Here is a 20,809-nt window from a genome sequence, read left to right on the forward strand (position 1 = left end):
AGAGGCAGAGAGGCAGAGAGGCAGAGAGGCAGAGAGGCAGAGAGGCAGAGAGGCAGAGAGGCAGAGAGGCAGAGAGGCAGAGAGGCAGAGAGGCAGAGAGGCAGAGAGGCAGAGAGGCAGAGAGGCAGAGAGGCAGAGACATCAGTTTGTCCCTCCCATGCAAATTAAATTCCTTGAGAGCAGAGAGACAGCAGCAGCCTGTTGATAGGACAGGATTTGGAATGGTTGTGACTCTTTTTTGATCTCTCAACTTCCCTCCCACTGTCTCAAATGCAGCCAGCGTTAAAGTGAGAGAGGAAATGAATGAGGAAATGGATGCGGAGGTGAACTGTTTCTGTCTCTCTTCCTGGTGAATGGGGCGGATTGAGAAAGAAAACGTGCCAGCAGATAGTTTTTATTTTTAGCCCAGAAGGATTGCAGCCAATAGGGGGCGACGTGCTGTCTGCTTGCCATGACTACATGACTACATGAGTTCATAAGTACTACATGCAGGTGGTATCTTTTCCATCCTTACAATTCAGGGCTTCTCAATCGTTAGCATTACTCACGTCACTTCAGTGATAATTACTGTTTGCGCTAGCTGCTTCTTTATTCTATGCTCTCTTCTTTATTCTATGCTCTGTTCATCCGCATATTTACATTGCATATCCTGTAGTACCAAGGTGATATATACTGTACCATTTGTTAAAAATAAAAATGGAGTGGCACAGAAAGAAATCACTCTTTTTGCACACTTACAACAGGATGGATGTTGTCCCCCTCTTTTTGCGTCTATACAAAGTGCATCAACAATCCTTCCGAAAGGAATAATCCTTCAAACTAACTCGTCAGGGGTCTATAAAGAGAGACATATGTCAAATACCTGTAAAACTTTGGCCAGTACGGGGATCGAACCCGCGACCTTGGCGTTATTAGCACCACGCTCTAACCATCTGAGTTAACCGGCCATATTGGTTGGGATCACTGTGATTCGTTTTTTTTCCCCATTCCTTCCTAGGGTGCAGAGTGTTTTGGTCTGCAATCATACCACTTTTTGCCTTGATACTGTACATATGCTGAATAGTGTTTAGAATCCAGACATGTCAACTGTCTCTGTTTTGGAGTCAGTGTCACTGATTTTTAGTGTATTTGGTCTCCAAGAAATGTAGCTATTAACACAGAGAATAGTGTGTTTTCCCTGTGTTCATAGATAGGTTTTTGGCATACAGTTGCGTCATACATTATGTAAGAACAGTTTCTTACATAGGAAGGCAAATTTTAGACTTACGCCCCTTCACATATGGCGGATATTTGGAGGCAAATAAATGATGTACAGTAATACAACATATATATACAGTATAGATCTCATATTAAAATATGCACCATGTAACTTCCCTGAAATTCTTTTTCATTCAAATGTCATTGTAGGATACAGAAGCCCAATGCAGTCTGTGCCTGGGCCTATCTATTTCTAAGTGCATCTCTCTGTCTGTGTCTCTATCTATCTTTCTGTCTCTTACAGGACAGCCAGTCTGTGTGATGATCATGATGATGATGTCACAAGTCCCAATGTGTCCGTGGATACGTTGTGACAACATCACACAGGCTAGCTCACAGGTCTAGAGCTTTAGTATACAGTAGACCTGTTCAGGCAGAGAGGCAGAGAGGCAGAGAGGCAGAGAGGCAGAGAGGCAGAGAGGCAGAGAGGCAGAGAGGCAGAGAGGCAGAGAGGCAGAGAGGCAGAGAGGCAGAGAGGCAGAGAGGCAGAGAGGCAGAGAGGCAGAGAGGCAGAGAGGCAGAGAGGCAGAGAGGCAGAGAGGCAGAGAGGCAGAGAGGCAGAGAGGCAGAGAGGCAGAGAGGCAGAGAGGCAGAGAGGCAGAGACATCAGTTTGTCCCTCCCATGCAAATTAAATTCCTTGAGAGCAGAGAGACAGCAGCAGCCTGTTGATAGGACAGGATTTGGAATGGTTGTGACTCTTTTTTGATCTCTCAACTTCCCTCCCACTGTCTCAGGTGCAGCCAGCGTTAAAGTGAGAGAGGAAATGAATGAGGAAATGGATGCGGAGGTGAACTGTTTCTGTCTCTCTTCCTGGTGAATGGGGCGGATTGAGAAAGAAAACGTGCCAGCAGATAGTTTTTATTTTTAGCCCAGAAGGATTGCAGCCAATAGGGGGCGACGTGCTGTGTGCTTGCCATGACTACATGACTACATGAGTTCATAAGTACTACATGCAGGTGGTATCTTTTCCATCCTTACAATTCAGGGCTTCTCAATCGTTAGCATTACTCACGTCACTTCAGTGATAATTACTGTTTGCGCTAGCTGCTTCTTTATTCTATGCTCTCTTCTTTATTCTATGCTCTGTTCATCCGCATATTTACATTGCATATCCTGTAGTACCAAGGTGATATATACTGTACCATTTGTTAAAAATAAAAATGGAGTGGCACAGAAAGAAATCACTCTTTTTGCACACTTACAACAGGATGGATGTTGTCCCCCTCTTTTTGCGTCTATACAAAGTGCATCAACAATCCTTCCGAAAGGAATAATCCTTCAAACTAACTCGTCGGGGGTCTATAAAGAGAGACATATGTCAAATACCTGTAAAACTTTGGCCAGTACGGGGATCGAACCCGCGACCTTGGCGTTATTAGCACCACGCTCTAACCATCTGAGTTAACCGGCCATATTGGTTGGGATCACTGTGATTCGTTTTTTTTCCCCATTCCTTCCTAGGGTGCAGAGTGTTTTGGTCTGCAATCATACCACTTTTTGCCTTGATACTGTACATATGCTGAATAGTGTTTAGAATCCAGACATGTCAACTGTCTCTGTTTTGGAGTCAGTGTCACTGATTTTTAGTGTATTTGGTCTCCAAGAAATGTAGCTATTAACACAGAGAATAGTGTGTTTTCCCTGTGTTCATAGATAGGTTTTTGGCATACAGTTGCGTCATACATTATGTAAGAACAGTTTCTTACATAGGAAGGCAAATTTTAGACTTACGCCCCTTCACATATGGCGGATATTTGGAGGCAAATAAATGATGTACAGTAATACAACATATATATACAGTATAGATCTCATATTAAAATATGCACCATGTAACTTCCCTGAAATTCTTTTTCATTCAAATGTCATTGTAGGATACAGAAGCCCAATGCAGTCTGTGCCTGGGCCTATCTATTTCTAAGTGCATCTCTCTGTCTGTGTCTCTATCTATCTTTCTGTCTCTTACAGGACAGCCAGTCTGTGTGATGATCATGATGATGATGTCACAAGTCCCAATGTGTCCGTGGATACGTTGTGACAACATCACACAGGCTAGCTCACAGGTCTAGAGCTTTAGTATACAGTAGACCTGTTCAGGCAGAGAGGCAGAGAGGCAGAGAGGCAGAGAGGCAGAGAGGCAGAGAGGCAGAGAGGCAGAGAGGCAGAGAGGCAGAGAGGCAGAGAGGCAGAGAGGCAGAGAGGCAGAGAGGCAGAGAGGCAGAGAGGCAGAGAGGCAGAGAGGCAGAGAGGCAGAGAGGCAGAGAGGCAGAGAGGCAGAGAGGCAGAGAGGCAGAGAGGCAGAGACATCAGTTTGTCCCTCCCATGCAAATTAAATTCCTTGAGAGCAGAGAGACAGCAGCAGCCTGTTGATAGGACAGGATTTGGAATGGTTGTGACTCTTTTTTGATCTCTCAACTTCCCTCCCACTGTCTCAGGTGCAGCCAGCGTTAAAGTGAGAGAGGAAATGAATGAGGAAATGGATGCGGAGGTGAACTGTTTCTGTCTCTCTTCCTGGTGAATGGGGCGGATTGAGAAAGAAAACGTGCCAGCAGATAGTTTTTATTTTTAGCCCAGAAGGATTGCAGCCAATAGGGGGCGACGTGCTGTGTGCTTGCCATGACTACATGACTACATGAGTTCATAAGTACTACATGCAGGTGGTATCTTTTCCATCCTTACAATTCAGGGCTTCTCAATCGTTAGCATTACTCACGTCACTTCAGTGATAATTACTGTTTGCGCTAGCTGCTTCTTTATTCTATGCTCTCTTCTTTATTCTATGCTCTGTTCATCCGCATATTTACATTGCATATACTGTAGTACCAAGGTGATATATACTGTACCATTTGTTAAAAATAAAAATGGAGTGGCAAAGAAAGAAATCACTCTTTTTGTACACTTACAACAGGATGGATGTTGTCCCCCTCTTTTTGCGTCTATACAAAGTGCATCAACAATCCTTCCGAAAGGAATAATCCTTCAAACTAACTCGTCAGGGGTCTATAAAGAGAGACATATGTCAAATACCTGTAAAACTTTGGCCAGTACGGGGATCGAACCCGCGACCTTGGCGTTTTTAGCACCACGCTCTAACCATCTGAGCTAACCGGCCATATTGGTTGGGATCACTGTGATTCGTTTTTTTTCCCCATTCCTTCCTAGGGTGCAGAGTGTTTTGGTCTGCAATCATACCACTTTTTGCCTTGATACTGTACATATGCTGAATAGTGTTTAGAATCCAGACATGTCAACTGTCTCTGTTTTGGAGTCAGTGTCACTGATTTTTAGTGTATTTGGTCTCCAAGAAATGTAGCTATTAACACAGAGAATAGTGTGTTTTCCCTGTGTTCATAGATAGGTTTTTGGCATACAGTTGCGTCATACAGTATGTAAGAACAGTTTCTTACATAGGAAGGCAAATTTTAGACTTACGCCCCTTCACATATGGCGGATATTTGGAGGCAAATAAATGATGTACAGTAATACAACATATATATATACAGTATAGATCTCATGTTAAAATATGCACCATGTAACTCCCCTGAAATTCTTTTTCATTCAAATGTCATTGTAGGATACAGAAGCCCAATGCAGTCTGTGCCTGGGCCTATCTATTTCTAAGTGCATCTCTCTGTCTGTGTCTCTATCTATCTTTCTGTCTCTTACAGGACAGCCAGTCTGTGTGATGATCATGATGATGATGTCACAATTCCCAATGTGTCCGTGGATACGTTGTGACAACATCACACAGGCTAGCTCACAGGTCTAGAGCTTTAGTATACAGTAGACCTGTTCAGGCAGAGAGGCAGAGAGGCAGAGAGGCAGAGAGGCAGAGAGGCAGAGAGGCAGAGAGGCAGAGAGGCAGAGAGGCAGAGAGGCAGAGAGGCAGAGAGGCAGAGAGGCAGAGAGGCAGAGAGGCAGAGAGGCAGAGAGGCAGAGAGGCAGAGAGGCAGAGAGGCAGAGAGGCAGAGAGGCAGAGAGGCAGAGAGGCAGAGACATCAGTTTGTCCCTCCCATGCAAATTAAATTCCTTGAGAGCAGAGAGACAGCAGCAGCCTGTTGATAGGACAGGATTTGGAATGGTTGTGACTCTTTTTTGATCTCTCAACTTCCCTCCCACTGTCTCAGATGCAGCCAGCGTTAAAGTGAGAGAGGAAATGAATGAGGAAATGGATGCGGAGGTGAACTGTTTCTGTCTCTCTTCCTGGTGAATGGGGCGGATTGAGAAAGAAAACGTGCCAGCAGATAGTTTTTATTTTTAGCCCAGAAGGATTGCAGCCAATAGGGGGCGACGTGCTGTGTGCTTGCCATGACTACATGACTACATGAGTTCATAAGTACTACATGCAGGTGGTATCTTTTCCATCCTTACAATTCAGGGCTTCTCAATCGTTAGCATTACTCACGTCACTTCAGTGATAATTACTGTTTGCGCTAGCTGCTTCTTTATTCTATGCTCTCTTCTTTATTCTATGCTCTGTTCATCCGCATATTTACATTGCATATACTGTAGTACCAAGGTGATATATACTGTACCATTTGTTAAAAATAAAAATGGAGTGGCAAAGAAAGAAATCACTCTTTTTGTACACTTACAACAGGATGGATGTTGTCCCCCTCTTTTTGCGTCTATACAAAGTGCATCAACAATCCTTCCGAAAGGAATAATCCTTCAAACTAACTCGTCAGGGGTCTATAAAGAGAGACATATGTCAAATACCTGTAAAACTTTGGCCAGTACGGGGATCGAACCCGCGACCTTGGCGTTATTAGCACCACGCTCTAACCATCTGAGCTAACCGGCCATATTGGTTGGGATCACTGTGATTCGTTTTTTTTCCCCATTCCTTCCTAGGGTGCAGAGTGTTTTGGTCTGCAATCATACCACTTTTTGCCTTGATACTGTACATATGCTGAATAGTGTTTAGAATCCAGACATGTCAACTGTCTCTGTTTTGGAGTCAGTGTCACTGATTTTTAGTGTATTTGGTCTCCAAGAAATGTAGCTATTAACACAGAGAATAGTGTGTTTTCCCTGTGTTCATAGATAGGTTTTTGGCATACAGTTGCGTCATACATTATGTAAGAACAGTTTCTTACATAGGAAGGCAAATTTTAGACTTACGCCCCTTCACATATGGCGGATATTTGGAGGCAAATAAATGATGTACAGTAATACAACATATATATACAGTATAGATCTCATATTAAAATATGCACCATGTAACTTCCCTGAAATTCTTTTTCATTCAAATGTCATTGTAGGATACAGAAGCCCAATGCAGTCTGTGCCTGGGCCTATCTATTTGTAAGTGCATCTCTCTGTCTGTGTCTCTATCTATCTTTCTGTCTCTTACAGGACAGCCAGTCTGTGTGATGATCATGATGATGATGTCACAAGTCCCAATGTGTCCGTGGATACATTGTGACAATATCACACAGGCTAGCTCACAGGTCTAGAGCTTTAGTATACAGTAGACCTGTTCAGGCAGAGAGGCAGAGAGGCAGAGAGGCAGAGAGGCAGAGAGGCAGAGAGGCAGAGAGGCAGAGAGGCAGAGAGGCAGAGAGGCAGAGAGGCAGAGAGGCAGAGAGGCAGAGAGGCAGAGAGGCAGAGAGGCAGAGAGGCAGAGAGGCAGAGAGGCAGAGAGGCAGAGAGGCAGAGAGGCAGAGAGGCAGAGAGGCAGAGAGGCAGAGAGGCAGAGACATCAGTTTGTCCCTCCCATGCAAATTAAATTCCTTGAGAGCAGAGAGACAGCAGCAGCCTGTTGATAGGACAGGGTTTGGAATGGTTGTGACTCTTTTTTGATCTCTCAACTTCCCTCCCACTGTCTCAGATGCAGCCAGCGTTAAAGTGAGAGAGGAAATGAATGAGGAAATGGATGCGGAGGTGAACTGTTTCTGTCTCTCTTCCTCGTGAATGGGGCGGATTGAGAAAGAAAACGTGCCAGCAGATAGTTTTTATTTTTAGCCCAGAAGGATTGCAGCCAATAGGGGGCGACGTGCTGTCTGCTTGCCATGACTACATGACTACATGAGTTCATAAGTACTACATGCAGGTGGTATCTTTTCCATCCTTACAATTCAGGGCTTCTCAATCGTTAGCATTACTCACGTCACTTCAGTGATAATTACTGTTTGCGCTAGCTGCTTCTTTATTCTATGCTCTCTTCTTTATTCTATGCTCTGTTCATCCGCATATTTACATTGCATATACTGTAGTACCAAGGTGATATATACTGTACCATTTGTTAAAAATAAAAATGGAGTGGCAAAGAAAGAAATCACTCTTTTTGTACACTTACAACAGGATGGATGTTGTCCCCCTCTTTTTGCGTCTATACAAAGTGCATCAACAATCCTTCCGAAAGGAATAATCCTTCAAACTAACTCGTCAGGGGTCTATAAAGAGAGACATATGTCAAATACCTGTAAAACTTTGGCCAGTACGGGGATCGAACCCGCGACCTTGGCGTTATTAGCACCACGCTCTAACCATCTGAGTTAACCGGCCATATTGGTTGGGATCACTGTGATTCGTTTTTTTTCCCCATTCCTTCCTAGGGTGCAGAGTGTTTTGGTCTGCAATCATTCCACTTTTTGCCTTGATACTGTACATATGCTGAATAGTGTTTAGAATCCAGACATGTCAACTGTCTCTGTTTTGGAGTCAGTGTCACTGATTTTTAGTGTATTTGGTCTCCAAGAAATGTAGCTATTAACACAGAGAATAGTGTGTTTTCCCTGTGTTCATAGATAGGTTTTTGGCATACAGTTGCGTCATACATTATGTAAGAACAGTTTCTTACATAGGAAGGCAAATTTTAGACTTACGCCCCTTCACATATGGCGGATATTTGGAGGCAAATAAATGATGTACAGTAATACAACATATATATACAGTATAGATCTCATATTAAAATATGCACCATGTAACTTCCCTGAAATTCTTTTTCATTCAAATGTCATTGTAGGATACAGAAGCCCAATGCAGTCTGTGCCTGGGCCTATCTATTTGTATGTGCATCTCTCTGTCTGTGTCTCTATCTATCTTTCTGTCTCTTACAGGACAGCCAGTCTGTGTGATGATCATGATGATGATGTCACAAGTCCCAATGTGTCCGTGGATACGTTGTGACAACATCACACAGGCTAGCTCACAGGTCTAGAGCTTTAGTATACAGTAGACCTGTTCAGGCAGAGAGGCAGAGAGGCAGAGAGGCAGAGAGGCAGAGAGGCAGAGAGGCAGAGAGGCAGAGAGGCAGAGAGGCAGAGAGGCAGAGAGGCAGAGAGGCAGAGAGGCAGAGAGGCAGAGAGGCAGAGAGGCAGAGAGGCAGAGAGGCAGAGAGGCAGAGAGGCAGAGAGGCAGAGAGGCAGAGAGGCAGAGAGGCAGAGAGGCAGAGACATCAGTTTGTCCCTCCCATGCAAATTAAATTCCTTGAGAGCAGAGAGACAGCAGCAGCCTGTTGATAGGACAGGATTTGGAATGGTTGTGACTCTTTTTTGATCTCTCAACTTCCCTCCCACTGTCTCAGATGCAGCCAGCGTTAAAGTGAGAGAGGAAATGAATGAGGAAATGGATGCGGAGGTGAACTGTTTCTGTCTCTCTTCCTGGTGAATGGGGCGGATTGAGAAAGAAAACGTGCCAGCAGATAGTTTTTATTTTTAGCCCAGAAGGATTGCAGCCAATAGGGGGTGACGTGCTGTGTGCTTGCCATGACTACATGACTACATGAGTTCATAAGTACTACATGCAGGTGGTATCTTTTCCATCATTACAATTCAGGGGTTCTCAATCATTAGCATTACTCACGTCACTTCAGTGATAATTACTGTTTGCGCTAGCTGCTTCTTTATTCTATGCTCTCTTCTTTATTCTATGCTCTGTTCATCCGCATATTTACATTGCATATACTGTAGTACCAAGGTGATATATACTGTACCATTTGTTAAAAATAAAAATGGAGTGGCACAGAAAGAAATCACTCTTTTTGCACACTTACAACAGGATGGATGTTGTCCCCCTCTTTTTGCGTCTATACAAAGTGCATCAACAATCCTTCCGAAAGGAATAATCCTTCAAACTAACTCGTCAGGGGTCTATAAAGAGAGACATATGTCAAATACCTGTAAAACTTTGGCCAGTACGGGGATCGAACCCGCGACCTTGGCGTTATTAGCACCACGCTCTAACCATCTGAGCTAACCGGCCATATTGGTTGGGATCACTGTGATTCGTTTTTTTTCCCCATTCCTTCCTAGGGTGCAGAGTGTTTTGGTCTGCAATCAAACCACTTTTTGCCTTGATACTGTACATATGCTGAATAGTGTTTAGAATCCAGACATGTCAACTGTCTCTGTTTTGGAGTCAGTGTCACTGATTTTTAGTGTATTTGGTCTCCAAGAAATGTAGCTATTAACACAGAGAATAGTGTGTTTTCCCTGTGTTCATAGATAGGTTTTTGGCATACAGTTGCGTCATACATTATGTAAGAACAGTTTCTTACATAGGAAGGCAAATTTTAGACTTACGCCCCTTCACATATGGCGGATATTTGGAGGCAAATAAATGATGTACAGTAATACAACATATATATACAGTATAGATCTCATGTTAAAATATGCACCATGTAACTCCCCTGAAATTCTTTTTCATTCAAATGTCATTGTAGGATACAGAAGCCCAATGCAGTCTGTGCCTGGGCCTATCTATTTGTAAGTGCATCTCTCTGTCTGTGTCTCTATCTATCTTTCTGTCTCTTACAGGACAGCCAGTCTGTGTGATGATCATGATGATGATGTCACAATTCCCAATGTGTCCGTGGATACGTTGTGACAACATCACACAGGCTAGCTCACAGGTCTAGAGCTTTAGTATACAGTAGACCTGTTCAGGCAGAGAGGCAGAGAGGCAGAGAGGCAGAGAGGCAGAGAGGCAGAGAGGCAGAGAGGCAGAGAGGCAGAGAGGCAGAGAGGCAGAGAGGCAGAGAGGCAGAGAGGCAGAGAGGCAGAGAGGCAGAGAGGCAGAGAGGCAGAGAGGCAGAGAGGCAGAGAGGCAGAGAGGCAGAGAGGCAGAGAGGCAGAGAGGCAGAGAGGCAGAGAGGCAGAGACATCAGTTTGTCCCTCCCATGCAAATTAAATTCCTTGAGAGCAGAGAGACAGCAGCAGCCTGTTGATAGGACAGGATTTGGAATGGTTGTGACTCTTTTTTGATCTCTCAACTTCCCTCCCACTGTCTCAGGTGCAGCCAGCGTTAAAGTGAGAGAGGAAATGAATGAGGAAATGGATGCGGAGGTGAACTGTTTCTGTCTCTCTTCCTGGTGAATGGGGCGGATTGAGAAAGAAAACGTGCCAGCAGATAGTTTTTATTTTTAGCCCAGAAGGATTGCAGCCAATAGGGGGCGACGTGCTGTCTGCTTGCCATGACTACATGACTACATGAGTTCATAAGTACTACATGCAGGTGGTATCTTTTCCATCCTTACAATTCAGGGCTTCTCAATCGTTAGCATTACTCACGTCACTTCAGTGATAATTACTGTTTGCGCTAGCTGCTTCTTTATTCTATGCTCTCTTCTTTATTCTATGCTCTGTTCATCCGCATATTTACATTGCATATACTGTAGTACCAAGGTGATATATACTGTACCATTTGTTAAAAATAAAAATGGAGTGGCAAAGAAAGAAATCACTCTTTTTGTACACTTACAACAGGATGGATGTTGTCCCCCTCTTTTTGCGTCTATACAAAGTGCATCAACAATCCTTCCGAAAGGAATAATCCTTCAAACTAACTCGTCAGGGGTCTATAAAGAGAGACATATGTCAAATACCTGTAAAACTTTGGCCAGTACGGGGATCGAACCCGCGACCTTGGCGTTTTTAGCACCACGCTCTAACCATCTGAGCTAACCGGCCATATTGGTTGGGATCACTGTGATTCGTTTTTTTTCCCCATTCCTTCCTAGGGTGCAGAGTGTTTTGGTCTGCAATCATACCACTTTTTGCCTTGATACTGTACATATGCTGAATAGTGTTTAGAATCCAGACATGTCAACTGTCTCTGTTTTGGAGTCAGTGTCACTGATTTTTAGTGTATTTGGTCTCCAAGAAATGTAGCTATTAACACAGAGAATAGTGTGTTTTCCCTGTGTTCATAGATAGGTTTTTGGCATACAGTTGCGTCATACAGTATGTAAGAACAGTTTCTTACATAGGAAGGCAAATTTTAGACTTACGCCCCTTCACATATGGCGGATATTTGGAGGCAAATAAATGATGTACAGTAATACAACATATATATATACAGTATAGATCTCATGTTAAAATATGCACCATGTAACTCCCCTGAAATTCTTTTTCATTCAAATGTCATTGTAGGATACAGAAGCCCAATGCAGTCTGTGCCTGGGCCTATCTATTTCTAAGTGCATCTCTCTGTCTGTGTCTCTATCTATCTTTCTGTCTCTTACAGGACAGCCAGTCTGTGTGATGATCATGATGATGATGTCACAATTCCCAATGTGTCCGTGGATACGTTGTGACAACATCACACAGGCTAGCTCACAGGTCTAGAGCTTTAGTATACAGTAGACCTGTTCAGGCAGAGAGGCAGAGAGGCAGAGAGGCAGAGAGGCAGAGAGGCAGAGAGGCAGAGAGGCAGAGAGGCAGAGAGGCAGAGAGGCAGAGAGGCAGAGAGGCAGAGAGGCAGAGAGGCAGAGAGGCAGAGAGGCAGAGAGGCAGAGAGGCAGAGAGGCAGAGAGGCAGAGACATCAGTTTGTCCCTCCCATGCAAATTAAATTCCTTGAGAGCAGAGAGACAGCAGCAGCCTGTTGATAGGACAGGATTTGGAATGGTTGTGACTCTTTTTTGATCTCTCAACTTCCCTCCCACTGTCTCAGATGCAGCCAGCGTTAAAGTGAGAGAGGAAATGAATGAGGAAATGGATGCGGAGGTGAACTGTTTCTGTCTCTCTTCCTGGTGAATGGGGCGGATTGAGAAAGAAAACGTGCCAGCAGATAGTTTTTATTTTTAGCCCAGAAGGATTGCAGCCAATAGGGGGCGACATGCTGTCTGCTTGCCATGACTACATGACTACATGAGTTCATAAGTACTACATGCAGGTGGTATCTTTTCCATCCTTACAATTCAGGGCTTCTCAATCGTTAGCATTACTCACGTCACTTCAGTGATAATTACTGTTTGCGCTAGCTGCTTCTTTATTCTATGCTCTCTTCTTTATTCTATGCTCTGTTCATCCGCATATTTACATTGCATATACTGTAGTACCAAGGTGATATATACTGTACCATTTGTTAAAAATAAAAATGGAGTGGCACAGAAAGAAATCACACTTTTTGTACACTTACAACAGGATGGATGTTGTCCCCCTCTTTTTGCGTCTATACAAAGTGCATCAACAATCCTTCCGAAAGGAATAATCCTTCAAACTAACTCGTCAGGGGTCTATAAAGAGAGACATATGTCAAATACCTGTAAAACTTTGGCCAGTACGGGGATCGAACCCGCGACCTTGGCGTTATTAGCACCACGCTCTAACCATCTGAGCTAACCGGCCATATTGGTTGGGATCACTGTGATTCGTTTTTTTTCCCCATTCCTTCCTAGGGTGCAGAGTGTTTTGGTCTGCAATCATACCACTTTTTGCCTTGATACTGTACATATGCTGAATAGTGTTTAGAATCCAGACATGTCAACTGTCTCTGTTTTGGAGTCAGTGTCACTGATTTTTAGTGTATTTGGTCTCCAAGAAATGTAGCTATTAACACAGAGAATAGTGTGTTTTCCCTGTGTTCATAGATAGGTTTTTGGCATACAGTTGCGTCATACATTATGTAAGAACAGTTTCTTACATAGGAAGGCAAATTTTAGACTTACGCCCCTTCACATATGGCGGATATTTGGAGGCAAATAAATGATGTACAGTAATACAACATATATATATACAGTATAGATCTCATGTTAAAATATGCACCATGTAACTCCCCTGAAATTCTTTTTCATTCAAATGTCATTGTAGGATACAGAAGCCCAATGCAGTCTGTGCCTGGGCCTATCTATTTCTAAGTGCATCTCTCTGTCTGTGTCTCTATCTATCTTTCTGTCTCTTACAGGACAGCCAGTCTGTGTGATGATCATGATGATGATGTCACAATTCCCAATGTGTCCGTGGATACGTTGTGACAACATCACACAGGCTAGCACACAGGTCTAGAGCTTTAGTATACAGTAGACCTGTTCAGCCATGGAGGCAGAGAGGCAAAGAGGCAGAGAGGCAGAGAGGCAGAGAGGCAGAGAGGCAGAGAGGCAGAGAGGCAGAGAGGCAGAGAGGCAGAGAGGCAGAGAGGCAGAGAGGCAGAGAGGCAGAGAGGCAGAGAGGCAGAGAGGCAGAGAGGCAGAGAGGCAGAGAGGCAGAGAGGCAGAGAGGCAGAGAGGCAGAGACATCAGTTTGTCCCTCCCATGCAAATTAAATTCCTTGAGAGCAGAGAGACAGCAGCAGCCTGTTGATAGGACAGGATTTGGAATGGTTGTGACTCTTTTTTGATCTCTCAACTTCCCTCCCACTGTCTCAGATGCAGCCAGCGTTAAAGTGAGAGAGGAAATGAATGAGGAAATGGATGCGGAGGTGAACTGTTTCTGTCTCTCTTCCTGGTGAATGGGGCGGATTGAGAAAGAAAACGTGCCAGCAGATAGTTTTTATTTTTAGCCCAGAAGGATTGCAGCCAATAGGGGGCGACGTGCTGTCTGCTTGCCATGACTACATGACTACATGAGTTCATAAGTACTACATGCAGGTGGTATCTTTTCCATCCTTACAATTCAGGGCTTCTCAATCGTTAGCATTACTCACGTCACTTCAGTGATAATTACTGTTTGCGCTAGCTGCTTCTTTATTCTATGCTCTGTTCATCCGCATATTTACATTGCATATACTGTAGTACCAAGGTGATATATACTGTACCATTTGTTAAAAATAAAAATGGAGTGGCAAAGAAAGAAATCACTCTTTTTGTACACTTACAACAGGATGGATGTTGTCCCCCTCTTTTTGCGTCTATACAAAGTGCATCAACAATCCTTCCGAAAGGAATAATCCTTCAAACTAACTCGTCAGGGGTCTATAAAGAGAGACATATGTCAAATACCTGTAAAACTTTGGCCAGTACGGGGATCGAACCCGCGACCTTGGCGTTTTTAGCACCACGCTCTAACCATCTGAGCTAACCGGCCATATTGGTTGGGATCACTGTGATTCGTTTTTTTTCCCCATTCCTTCCTAGGGTGCAGAGTGTTTTGGTCTGCAATCATACCACTTTTTGCCTTGATACTGTACATATGCTGAATAGTGTTTAGAATCCAGACATGTCAACTGTCTCTGTTTTGGAGTCAGTGTCACTGATTTTTAGTGTATTTGGTCTCCAAGAAATGTAGCTATTAACACAGAGAATAGTGTGTTTTCCCTGTGTTCATAGATAGGTTTTTGGCATACAGTTGCGTCATACAGTATGTAAGAACAGTTTCTTACATAGGAAGGCAAATTTTAGACTTACGCCCCTTCACATATGGCGGATATTTGGAGGCAAATAAATGATGTACAGTAATACAACATATATATATACAGTATAGATCTCATGTTAAAATATGCACCATGTAACTCCCCTGAAATTCTTTTTCATTCAAATGTCATTGTAGGATACAGAAGCCCAATGCAGTCTGTGCCTGGGCCTATCTATTTCTAAGTGCATCTCTCTGTCTGTGTCTCTATCTATCTTTCTGTCTCTTACAGGACAGCCAGTCTGTGTGATGATCATGATGATGATGTCACAATTCCCAATGTGTCCGTGGATACGTTGTGACAACATCACACAGGCTAGCTCACAGGTCTAGAGCTTTAGTATACAGTAGACCTGTTCAGGCAGAGAGGCAGAGAGGCAGAGAGGCAGAGAGGCAGAGAGGCAGAGAGGCAGAGAGGCAGAGAGGCAGAGAGGCAGAGAGGCAGAGAGGCAGAGAGGCAGAGAGGCAGAGAGGCAGAGAGGCAGAGAGGCAGAGAGGCAGAGAGGCAGAGAGGCAGAGAGGCAGAGAGGCAGAGAGGCAGAGAGGCAGAGAGGCAGAGACATCAGTTTGTCCCTCCCATGCAAATTAAATTCCTTGAGAGCAGAGAGACAGCAGCAGCCTGTTGATAGGACAGGATTTGGAATGGTTGTGACTCTTTTTTGATCTCTCAACTTCCCTCCCACTGTCTCAGATGCAGCCAGCGTTAAAGTGAGAGAGGAAATGAATGAGGAAATGGATGCGGAGGTGAACTGTTTCTGTCTCTCTTCCTGGTGAATGGGGCGGATTGAGAAAGAAAACGTGCCAGCAGATAGTTTTTATTTTTAGCCCAGAAGGATTGCAGCCAATAGGGGGCGACATGCTGTCTGCTTGCCATGACTACATGACTACATGAGTTCATAAGTACTACATGCAGGTGGTATCTTTTCCATCCTTACAATTCAGGGCTTCTCAATCGTTAGCATTACTCACGTCACTTCAGTGATAATTACTGTTTGCGCTAGCTGCTTCTTTATTCTATGCTCTCTTCTTTATTCTATGCTCTGTTCATCCGCATATTTACATTGCATATACTGTAGTACCAAGGTGATATATACTGTACCATTTGTTAAAAATAAAAATGGAGTGGCACAGAAAGAAATCACTCTTTTTGTACACTTACAACAGGATGGATGTTGTCCCCCTCTTTTTGCGTCTATACAAAGTGCATCAACAATCCTTCCGAAAGGAATAATCCTTCAAACTAACTCGTCAGGGGTCTATAAAGAGAGACATATGTCAAATACCTGTAAAACTTTGGCCAGTACGGGGATCGAACCCGCGACCTTGGCGTTATTAGCACCACGCTCTAACCATCTGAGCTAACCGGCCATATTGGTTGGGATCACTGTGATTCGTTTTTTTTCCCCATTCCTTCCTAGGGTGCAGAGTGTTTTGGTCTGCAATCATACCACTTTTTGCCTTGATACTGTACATATGCTGAATAGTGTTTAGAATCCAGACATGTCAACTGTCTCTGTTTTGGAGTCAGTGTCACTGATTTTTAGTGTATTTGGTCTCCAAGAAATGTAGCTATTAACACAGAGAATAGTGTGTTTTCCCTGTGTTCATAGATAGGTTTTTGGCATACAGTTGCGTCATACATTATGTAAGAACAGTTTCTTACATAGGAAGGCAAATTTTAGACTTACGCCCCTTCACATATGGCGGATATTTGGAGGCAAATAAATGATGTACAGTAATACAACATATATATATACAGTATAGATCTCATGTTAAAATATGCACCATGTAACTCCCCTGAAATTCTTTTTCATTCAAATGTCATTGTAGGATACAGAAGCCCAATGCAGTCTGTGCCTGGGCCTATCTATTTCTAAGTGCATCTCTCTGTCTGTGTCTCTATCTATCTTTCTGTCTCTTACAGGACAGCCAGTCTGTGTGATGATCATGATGATGATGTCACAATTCCCAATGTGTCCGTGGATACGTTGTGACAACATCACACAGGCTAGCACACAGGTCTAGAGCTTTAGTATACAGTAGACCTGTTCAGCCATGGAGGCAGAGAGGCAAAGAGGCAGAGAGGCAGAGAGGCAGAGAGGCAGAGAGGCAGAGAGGCAGAGAGGCAGAGAGGCAGAGAGGCAGAGAGGCAGAGAGGCAGAGAGGCAGAGAGGCAGAGAGGCAGAGAGGCAGAGAGGCAGAGAGGCAGAGAGGCAGAGAGGCAGAGAGGCAGAGAGGCAGAGAGGCAGAGAGGCAGAGACATCAGTTTGTCCCTCCCATGCAAATTAAATTCCTTGAGAGCAGAGAGACAGCAGCAGCCTGTTGATAGGACAGGATTTGGAATGGTTGTGACTCTTTTTTGATCTCTCAACTTCCCTCCCACTGTCTCAGATGCAGCCAGCGTTAAAGTGAGAGAGGAAATGAATGAGGAAATGGATGCGGAGGTGAACTGTTTCTGTCTCTCTTCCTGGTGAATGGGGCGGATTGAGAAAGAAAACGTGCCAGCAGATAGTTTTTATTTTTAGCCCAGAAGGATTGCAGCCAATAGGGGGCGACGTGCTGTCTGCTTGCCATGACTACATGACTACATGAGTTCATAAGTACTACATGCAGGTGGTATCTTTTCCATCCTTACAATTCAGGGCTTCTCAATCGTTAGCATTACTCACGTCACTTCAGTGATAATTACTGTTTGCGCTAGCTGCTTCTTTATTCTATGCTCTCTTCTTTATTCTATGCTCTGTTCATCCGCATATTTACATTGCATATACTGTAGTACCAAGGTGATATATACTGTACCATTTGTTAAAAATAAAAATGGAGTGGCAAAGAAAGAAATCACTCTTTTTGTACACTTACAACAGGATGGATGTTGTCCCCCTCTTTTTGCGTCTATACAAAGTGCATCAACAATCCTTCCGAAAGGAATAATCCTTCAAACTAACTCGTCAGGGGTCTATAAAGAGAGACATATGTCAAATACCTGTAAAACTTTGGCCAGTACGGGGATCGAACCCGCGACCTTGGCGTTTTTAGCACCACGCTCTAACCATCTGAGCTAACCGGCCATATTGGTTGGGATCACTGTGATTCGTTTTTTTTCCCCATTCCTTCCTAGGGTGCAGAGTGTTTTGGTCTGCAATCATACCACTTTTTGCCTTGATACTGTACATATGCTGAATAGTGTTTAGAATCCAGACATGTCAACTGTCTCTGTTTTGGAGTCAGTGTCACTGATTTTTAGTGTATTTGGTCTCCAAGAAATGTAGCTATTAACACAGAGAATAGTGTGTTTTCCCTGTGTTCATAGATAGGTTTTTGGCATACAGTTGCGTCATACAGTATGTAAGAACAGTTTCTTACATAGGAAGGCAAATTTTAGACTTACGCCCCTTCACATATGGCGGATATTTGGAGGCAAATAAATGATGTACAGTAATACAACATATATATATACAGTATAGATCTCATGTTAAAATATGCACCATGTAACTCCCCTGAAATTCTTTTTCATTCAAATGTCATTGTAGGATACAGAAGCCCAATGCAGTCTGTGCCTGGGCCTATCTATTTCTAAGTGCATCTCTCTGTCTGTGTCTCTATCTATCTTTCTGTCTCTTACAGGACAGCCAGTCTGTGTGATGATCATGATGATGATGTCACAATTCCCAATGTGTCCGTGGATACGTTGTGACAACATCACACAGGCTAGCTCACAGGTCTAGAGCTTTAGTATACAGTAGACCTGTTCAGGCAGAGAGGCAGAGAGGCAGAGAGGCAGAGAGGCAGAGAGGCAGAGAGGCAGAGAGGCAGAGAGGCAGAGAGGCAGAGAGGCAGAGAGGCAGAGAGGCAGAGAGGCAGAGAGGCAGAGAGGCAGAGAGGCAGAGAGGCAGAGAGGCAGAGAGGCAGAGAGGCAGAGAGGCAGAGAGGCAGAGAGGCAGAGAGGCAGAGACATCAGTTTGTCCCTCACATGCAAATTAAATTCCTTGAGAGCAGAGAGACAGCAGCAGCCTGTTGATAGGACAGGATTTGGAATGGTTGTGACTCTTTTTTGATCTCTCAACTTCCCTCCCACTGTCTCAGATGCAGCCAGCGTTAAAGTGAGAGAGGAAATGAATGAGGAAATGGATGCGGAGGTGAACTGTTTCTGTCTCTCTTCCTGGTGAATGGGGCGGATTGAGAAAGAAAACGTGCCAGCAGATAGTTTTTATTTTTAGCCCAGAAGGATTGCAGCCAATAGGGGGCGACATGCTGTCTGCTTGCCATGACTACATGACTACATGAGTTCATAAGTACTACATGCAGGTGGTATCTTTTCCATCCTTACAATTCAGGGCTTCTCAATCGTTAGCATTACTCACGTCACTTCAGTGATAATTACTGTTTGTGCTAGCTGCTTCTTTATTCTATGCTCTCTTCTTTATTCTATGCTCTGTTCATCCGCATATTTACATTGCATATACTGTAGTACCAAGGTGATATATACTGTACCATTTGTTAAAAATAAAAATGGAGTGGCAAAGAAAGAAATCACTCTTTTTGTACACTTACAACAGGATGGATGTTGTCCCCCTCTTTTTGCGTCTATACAAAGTGCATCAACAATCCTTCCGAAAGGAATAATCCTTCAAACTAACTCGTCAGGGGTCTATAAAGAGAGACATATGTCAAATACCTGTAAAACTTTGGCCAGTACGGGGATCGAACCCGCGACCTTGGCGTTATTAGCACCACGCTCTAACCATCTGAGCTAACCGGCCATATTGGTTGGGATCACTGTGATTCGTTTTTTTTCCCCATTCCTTCCTAGGGTGCAGAGTGTTTTGGTCTGCAATCATACCACTTTTTGCCTTGATACTGTACATATGCTGAATAGTGTTTAGAATCCAGACATGTCAACTGTCTCTGTTTTGGAGTCAGTGTCACTGATTTTTAGTGTATTTGGTCTCCAAGAAATGTAGCTATTAACACAGAGAATAGTGTGTTTTCCCTGTGTTCATAGATAGGTTTTTGGCATACAGTTGCGTCATACAGTATGTAAGAACAGTTTCTTACATAGGAAGGCAAATTTTAGACTTACGCCCCTTCACATATGGCGGATATTTGGAGGCAAATAAATGATGTACAGTAATACAACATATATATATACAGTATAGATCTCATGTTAAAATATGCACCATGTAACTCCCCTGAAATTCTTTTTCATTCAAATGTCATTGTAGGATACAGAAGCCCAATGCAGTCTGTGCCTTGGCATATCTATTTCTAAGTGCATCTCTCTGTCTGTGTCTCTATCTATCTTTCTGTCTCTTACAGGACAGCCAGTCTGTGTGATGATCATGATGATGATGTCACAATTCCCAATGTGTCCGTGGATACGTTGTGACAACATCACACAGGCTAGCTCACAGGTCTAGAGCTTTAGTATACAGTAGACCTGTTCAGGCAGAGAGGCAGAGAGGCAGAGAGGCAGAGAGGCAGAGAGGCAGAGAGGCAGAGAGGCAGAGAGGCAGAGAGGCAGAGAGGCAGAGAGGCAGAGAGGCAGAGAGGCAGAGAGGCAGAGAGGCAGAGAGGCAGAGAGGCAGAGAGGCAGAGAGGCAGAGAGGCAGAGAGGCAGAGAGGCAGAGACATCAGTTTGTCCCTCCCATGCAAATTAAATTCCTTGAGAGCAGAGAGACAGCAGCAGCCTGTTGATAGGACAGGATTTGGAATGGTTGTGACTCTTTTTTGATCTCTCAACTTCCCTCCCACTGTCTCAGATGCAGCCAGCGTTAAAGTGAGAGAGGAAATGAATGAGGAAATGGATGCGGAGGTGAACTGTTTCTGTCTCTCTTCCTGGTGAATGGGGCGGATTGAGAAAGAAAACGTGCCAGCAGATAGTTTTTATTTTTAGCCCAGAAGGATTGCAGCCAATAGGGGGCGACATGCTGTCTGCTTGCCATGACTACATGACTACATGAGTTCATAAGTACTACATGCAGGT

General features: G+C 43.9%; 9 non-coding genes across 9 annotated transcripts; all 9 read right to left on the reverse strand.

Annotated features, from left to right (window-relative positions):
* Window positions 1-4,293: 4,293 nt before the first annotated feature.
* Window positions 4,294-4,367, reverse strand: TRNAF-AAA (transfer RNA phenylalanine (anticodon AAA)). Its single transcript has one exon. It is a non-coding gene; the product is annotated as a tRNA-Phe (tRNA).
* A 1,618-nt stretch (window positions 4,368-5,985) lies between these two features.
* TRNAI-AAU (transfer RNA isoleucine (anticodon AAU)) lies at window positions 5,986-6,059 on the reverse strand. Its single transcript has one exon. It is a non-coding gene; the product is annotated as a tRNA-Ile (tRNA).
* A 3,330-nt stretch (window positions 6,060-9,389) lies between these two features.
* TRNAI-AAU (transfer RNA isoleucine (anticodon AAU)) lies at window positions 9,390-9,463 on the reverse strand. The gene has a single exon. It is a non-coding gene; the product is annotated as a tRNA-Ile (tRNA).
* Window positions 9,464-11,095: 1,632 nt separating this feature from the next.
* On the reverse strand, window positions 11,096-11,169 carry TRNAF-AAA (transfer RNA phenylalanine (anticodon AAA)). The gene has a single exon. It is a non-coding gene; the product is annotated as a tRNA-Phe (tRNA).
* Window positions 11,170-12,755: 1,586 nt separating this feature from the next.
* Window positions 12,756-12,829, reverse strand: TRNAI-AAU (transfer RNA isoleucine (anticodon AAU)). The gene has a single exon. It is a non-coding gene; the product is annotated as a tRNA-Ile (tRNA).
* Window positions 12,830-14,428: 1,599 nt separating this feature from the next.
* On the reverse strand, window positions 14,429-14,502 carry TRNAF-AAA (transfer RNA phenylalanine (anticodon AAA)). Its single transcript has one exon. It is a non-coding gene; the product is annotated as a tRNA-Phe (tRNA).
* A 1,618-nt stretch (window positions 14,503-16,120) lies between these two features.
* Window positions 16,121-16,194, reverse strand: TRNAI-AAU (transfer RNA isoleucine (anticodon AAU)). Its single transcript has one exon. It is a non-coding gene; the product is annotated as a tRNA-Ile (tRNA).
* A 1,626-nt stretch (window positions 16,195-17,820) lies between these two features.
* TRNAF-AAA (transfer RNA phenylalanine (anticodon AAA)) lies at window positions 17,821-17,894 on the reverse strand. Its single transcript has one exon. It is a non-coding gene; the product is annotated as a tRNA-Phe (tRNA).
* Window positions 17,895-19,512: 1,618 nt separating this feature from the next.
* TRNAI-AAU (transfer RNA isoleucine (anticodon AAU)) lies at window positions 19,513-19,586 on the reverse strand. Its single transcript has one exon. It is a non-coding gene; the product is annotated as a tRNA-Ile (tRNA).
* Window positions 19,587-20,809: the final 1,223 nt, after the last annotated feature.

This window comes from Ascaphus truei, unplaced genomic scaffold (assembly GCF_040206685.1).
Source record: "Ascaphus truei isolate aAscTru1 unplaced genomic scaffold, aAscTru1.hap1 HAP1_SCAFFOLD_2435, whole genome shotgun sequence".
In the NCBI taxonomy this organism is placed as follows: domain Eukaryota; kingdom Metazoa; phylum Chordata; class Amphibia; order Anura; family Ascaphidae; genus Ascaphus; species Ascaphus truei.